This window comes from Mastomys coucha, unplaced genomic scaffold, assembly GCF_008632895.1.
Source record: "Mastomys coucha isolate ucsf_1 unplaced genomic scaffold, UCSF_Mcou_1 pScaffold14, whole genome shotgun sequence".
Taxonomy (NCBI): domain Eukaryota; kingdom Metazoa; phylum Chordata; class Mammalia; order Rodentia; family Muridae; genus Mastomys; species Mastomys coucha.
This window is the reverse complement of record NW_022196896.1, coordinates 26,462,554-26,469,323: the sequence shown is the minus strand read 5'-3', so window position 1 is coordinate 26,469,323 and position 6,770 is coordinate 26,462,554.

Here is a 6,770-nt window from a genome sequence, read left to right as displayed (position 1 = left end):
GCTGTCCTGGAACTCACTCTGTAGATCAGGCTAGCCTTGAACTCAGAAATCCACCTGCCTCTGCCTCCTAAGTGCTGGGATTAAAGGTTTGGGCCACCATTGCCCAGCAACAAAAATATTTTAAAAATACTTCTATTATGCAGCACAAAGATATTAATAACAAAAGTTATCAATACAGAAAGCATTAACATTTAAATAATAAAAGAAATATGCCTATCTAATGATATTTAATATATTGGAGTAAAATATAGCCACATGAAAAGCACATGTGACAAAAGCTGAGATTCAGATAGGTCTGAAATATTCCTCTCCAAAACATCAGTTTGCTTTTATAAGATTCACTTGTGAGAATGGAATTCAAAACACATACCAAAAATTGGAATATAGACATATTTAGTCATATCCAGTAAATTTTTGTGTATGCTTCAGGTGATATTTCTCACTAAAAACCAATATCAAAGAAACACCATGGGTCCCTGAGTAATAGTTCATTCTGAGTTAAACACATCATATCAAATTCAGAAATAGGGTCTGAAAGAGAAAGTCATGATTCTGCACTTAAAAATATAAGTACTATTTCAATCTCCATCTATTTCTTCTGGAAAAGAAGAAACTGACCAGGCAAAAGTAAGATCAAAATATTGCCATTGTTCATAGTTACTTTCCAGAACTTGATGGTAAGATCCTATTGCTAAAGACACCACATGCTTTAGTCATGAAATATGGAGAAATAAAGCTGGTATGCAATGGAAAGCTTCATCCCTTTTGATTAACTTTCATAGTGCAGGAGTGTGCCGTGCTTGATACCAGAGAGGGGAAATAATCAGTCTTACCCAGCTGTGAACTCTATGAGCTACCATAAGGGCTGGCCTGACACAATATTCCCACTGATACAATGGTGGCACAAACGGAATTAGAATACACAACCACTTTCTGCTTGGTTCTAAGACTTGCTCCACAAGATGAAATCCAAGCTTGGTTATTAGAGACAAGTGCCTATGGCTATGTAGGTCAAAGGCCTTAGGGGGGAAATATAGTACCATTATTCTGCTAGCTGTACACTTAATCCCAATGACTGATTGCTGTATCCATTAGTGCATTTCTCATCCCTCATCAGAGAAATTCCTATTTCCAGTAAATGGTCATTACCACAGAGATCCATAACTGGCCAAGATACAAAGAATAAGAGACTAGGAAATATTCCACCTTAAACTGAATATTTATATCACACCCCTTTGTCCCAAGGCTCAGAGATCATAGCAAAAGAGGGGTATGAAATATTGTACAAAAAATTGTAAGTGGAGGATGACATTAAGAAAAGTGTTACCTGAACATAACCAAGAAACTGAACATAGGAAGCCACAATGGTTTGTGACAGCATGTATAAAACCTGTATAAGCTTAAGACAGACACAATTCCAGCATAGAGCAGGGAGGTGGACACAGTTCAATCCCTAGCTGAGGAGGTAATGGCACAGATACCTTTGGGGAGAGGGAAAATAGATATTTTTAAGGATGTAGCCCATAATAGGTTAACCATGTTCCAGTGAAATATTTAGGTAGCAAAGTTTGCATTTTTAAAAGGACACAAAGTAAGTTGCAGGGATGTTAGATATGGGAGGGCATGGAGGGTGTGATCAAAATACATTGTATAATATTCTTAGACAATCAATACAAAATAAATATAAAGTATGAGATTATAAATAACCTTACATTATATCTCCTGTACCTGCGCATTTAGAAAAAAATCAAAGACTTGGCAAGCACAAGAATTCATGCTAGCTGCCCTTTAAAAAAAAATGGCCAAAAGACTGACACACCCTGTCCCATTCACAGAAGCTTCACAGCACTGCTAACCTGTTGTAATCTAAAATCCAGCCGACTATGATCAACAATTGGTATTCATAAATATATTTCCATAATATTATTTAAAATATGTTTAGAGTTTAAGTTTTACCATCTTTTCTTAAAACAAATGCTGCTTTGTTGGAAACCCTTGATATTAAATTTAAAAAGTGATAGTTCAATTTCTAAAAAGAAAACATAAAATATTTAAATACATATTTTGAATTGATGATGCTTTTCTCCATTTTGAAAGCAGCTTCTCAAAAACTAAAAATGCATCCACCATGTTATACAATCACACCATTTCTGAGTATTTACCCAAAAACTTCAAGTCAAAACAAAATGTAACAAAAAAAATAATAACCATAAATGTAAATACTTATTCAGCAGGGTTTACAATTGTTAAGCTATGAAACCAACCTAATATCAACAATGGAAGAATGGAGAATAAAGTTGAAGTTAAAATTTTTGATATATACAAATAATTCTATAAGGATGAGTTCCTAGAAGGGAACTGTGGTCTTTATTATGTACTTTATTCAAAACAGTGACTTGTATTCTACATATATGAAGTATACCCTTTACAAAGACTGAATTTCCTTATTTTATCGGCACTGAGGTGACAGGTTTAAAATGAAAATTCATTTAATGTTTTCTATCCATCTTGAACAGAGTATCCCTGTACTATTCTTTGTTTGTTTGTTTGATTGATTGATTTTCCTTGTTTTTGTAACAAGGTTCCATGTAGCCCAGGTTGATCTTAAACTCATTGTGTACCCGAGGATGATCTTGAACTTCTGATTCTCTGACTTCCATCTCCCAAGCATCACAGTATGCTTCAGCATTCCCAGTTTATGAGGTTGGTAATGGGACCCAGATCTTTCTACAAGGTAGGCAAGCACTCTACCAATGGACCTACATCTCAGGTCCATCCATGCCCTGTCCTCTTTCAAACAACCACTCATTGTAGACAGAACAGAGGCATTAAATCACATAAGCTGCCTGCAGTTTACAATATCTAGTCCCGTGTTGAATCAGTGTGGCCACACTCGATGTATAAATCAAAAATCATGGGTGAGTCTGCCCTCTTCTTTCGAATAGCCTATATTTGACTTCCCTTGTGTACATTTCTTGAGCACTGCACTTCCTTCCCTTTAGAATCTTGTTGGGATAGTTTTCATCCTGGAATATTCTGCTCTTCATCAGTCCTACTTTTATTTGGTATTTCCATCCTACATTTCCAACCTCTCTGACCATGCTGACTTTCTGTGTGAATTCACTCACATTAGAGCCACTTAAATGTGCCAAGTAAAAACCCAAGGGACAATACCATTACTAAATGTGCCCCAGCACTGCATCTGTCCTTCCTTGCTTTCTGTTTCTTTTTATGAGCTCATTTCTGGTTTCACCAGGTTCTTTATTCCTGCTGTAACTGTTTTATCCAACTTTAAAAACACATTTTAAAGCAATACAATTATTTACAAGAAGGCTGAAGAAACAGGATGGGATAAAGAATAGACTTTGTATGTGAACTTTGCTTCTATCACTTGGCAAAGGTTGCAACGTTATTTAGGTAGAAATAAAAATATTAATGGTCTTATGAGCTGTGAGTATAAAGTGATAGAGTGTTTCTGGAAGGTAGTTAGGAAATATGTATCAAAGAGCTTAAGAGCATCTAGTAATGCAATTCTATCTTTATGAATTTATCTGGAAAAAAATAACTAAACAAGTATACAAAGACCAATGTAAGAGCAGGTTTATTGCAACATTGAGTAAAAATGGAACTAAACATAATGTTCAATAACAGGGAATTGTTTCAATAAAATAAGATTCCATATACATGTGGAAATATATACAGGTATTACAAGTATTGACTTAAGTTTGTGTTTACAGTAATGGAAGTACACTGATGTTATGCTATTAACTAAAAATGGCAGGTTGCAGAGTTTCTCGGTGTAGAATGATCCCTCCTAGGTAATAAAGACACCTGCATGCATGTGCCAGAGCAAAAAGCCTGGATTCCATTTGCTGGCATGCCTGGACAGCATGGGAGAAAAGGATAATGGAGAGAAGTGTTAGGGACAGTGGTAAAAGAAAAGAGAAAAGCAGGAATTGGGACTGTTAACCAGCCCTTGTTGGCCTTAACCCCTTTTGGGTCAACCTAAAGAGTTCAGTTCCAACCTAGTGGAGTGCAGGGGTCCTGAATGGGAAGGAAGTAGGGGTACCACATTATAGCTGTGGAGGGACCAGTCTATAACATCAAGTGTCTATTTGGGGCATGGTGTAGAAAGGATGGCAAAATGAAGCCAGGCAACCCCAGATGCTCTAGCTGAGCCCAGCCCTCAGCCCAACTTTATAATGAGTCTACATGTCTGATAGCACTTCTGTGAAACCATGGTGTTTCCTAGGCAGATCATAAATTGTGAGACACTGCATACTACTTCTTCCAGGAACTAATGAGTTTGGAGATAGTAGTAACAGAAAACCAATGGATTCTGGCTTTCCTAAGGTATAACCACAATTAGGGTTGAGGTTATTCACTGCCCCCCCATTCTAGAATCATAAATTTAACTAGAATTGAAAAGAACATTACATATAATGTAGTCTGACTTCATCACGTCACAGATAAGAAAACTGAAACTCTGCAACTCAGAGTGACACAGAAGAGACAGAAATCTGTCTGCAGACTGCTGGCTCTGCTCTTTTGACATGTCCCAGGTCACACAATCTAATATGAGACTACTGAACTAAAGGTGGGGCCAGCTCATGGGTACATGGCTATTTAGTGTCACCATCAGGGTTAGAAATCAGCTTCCCTAACTTCTAGTCTACAATTCTCTTCCTTTGGGAGGGGGCTCATTGAACATACAGTATGTGTCATATTCTCGCACATGTAGGTGAGAATTGCTCTAGCAAGTATTCTTTGTCCCAGAGTAAGGTTTGAAGGGGAAAGATAGCATCCGTTATCTTTCCTAGATGTGATGTCTCTTTTTCTTCTGTTCTTTCCCTTCGTAAATCCCCTGGCTTTGGCTATATGAGCAAGAAGTCCTACCCCTCCTCACTAGCCACTTCATGCAGGCTGGATTAATGAGGTTATGTCTCCAAAGAACTTTGAGTTCCTTGGAAGAAAGGCATCAACATGCAAAGTGGTGGTTGTTATTGCGATTACTTCACTGAGTAGGGTTTCACAGCTGTCCTGATGGAAAAGGGGCCAACAAAACAAAATGCCAGTTTCCCCCAACAGAGGAGCAGCTGGGACGGATTATAAATGAGACCTGTGTGCCCGGTTCTCTTTTTTTGTCAAAGCCCATCAGCCTTTCTCAATGCCCGCCTCTCCCCTTGACAGCCCAGCAAGCTCCCTGAGCCAGACAGGTGTGGGCAAAGACAGCCTCTGAGCTCCATGTGCAGAAGCCTACTTGGCAGGGACAGAAAAACCTTATATTCTGAACCAGGGCCAACCCATTACCAGTGCTCAGTAATGCAATGGATTTCTGCAGTGGTGACTTGGGGTAAGTAAAACATTCTCATTGCTCAAACTTCCCTCTACTTTATGGGACAGGAGGGACAGAGGAGGGAGCAGGAGGAGGGTGTGCAAACTCGGAGAAATGTTACATTGGCAGGAGCAGAGCACCTCTGCTCACCTCTCCTCTCTTTCCTTCCTTTTCTCCCTTCCCTCCTATCTCATCCTTCATTATTTTCTTCCTTTCTCCCTCCCTCCTTCCATGTCATTTAACATATATTTATTAAATATTATGTCAGATACCATGTGAAATGCTCAGGAAACATGGACAAATAAGATATGGTCTCTGAGGCAGAAGAGACAGTGGAGAATGAAACAGAGACAAATAAATGGACAGAAACTTCCATTCCATAGCACCTTCCCTGAGGCACATTGCTATGGCAAGTACATAATGCCATAGAGGCACATAAAATAGATGTGCATCTAGTTTTGAAAGGACCTTGGAAGGCTTCTAAAAGATCAATTGTAGCTTTACTAGGGAAGAGGCTGTATTGAGCATCCATGCCTCCATCAGTCCTAAAATAGCAGAAAATTAGTGTTGTGTGTATAGAAAAGGAAAAAGACACAGTTGTGTAACAGTATTCACCATTCTGATTCATTGTTCCTCTGATGGAACACGGTCTTGTGTCAAGCACAATTGAAAACTTTAAACATAATTGCTTGTTCAAGCCCCATCAGTGATTTTATAAAGCAGATGTTATCACTATGTTTATTTTACTAAAGATAAAACTGGGACTCAGGAAGTTGAAATGACCTGCTTAAAACCACAGAATCAGTAAATAAGAGCTTCATATGTCTTTCCACACAGCTTAACCGCAGAGCACATATCTGGAACCTGACATGGAAGTCCATCATACAGAGACCCACCCACTACCCACTCCATATCTATGAACTCTGTCATGATTTGACTTCTCTCTAAAGGTCTGTGCTAGTGAGGCACAATGCTAAGAGTGATTTCTTCCAAAGTGCTTACAAATCAAAAGCAACATTTCCATGTGCAAAAAATGTGGGTGTGATGTGGGTGTCCTAGTTTATTTGGAAGAATAGGTAAGCACACTGATATTTTCTTCAGATATGATAATTTCTTCAGGAAATAGTGTCCTTGCTTTTTAAAGTCATAACTTCAGTAACCAATTTGCCCTAACTTTGTTGAAGTATGACAAATAGAATTGTGTATGTTAGAAGTATACAGTACGGTATTTTGATATACAAAGACATTACATTATCAACAAAATCAAGCTTATTCATATATTCATTTCCTCACGATTGCATTTTGCACCTCCCTCTCTGTCTCTCGCTTTCTTTCTGTCTCTATCTGTCTCTCTGTCTTTCTGTCTTTGTATCTCTGTCTCTGTCTCTGTCTCTGTCTCTGTCTCTCTCTCTCTCTCTCTCTCTCTCTCTCTCTC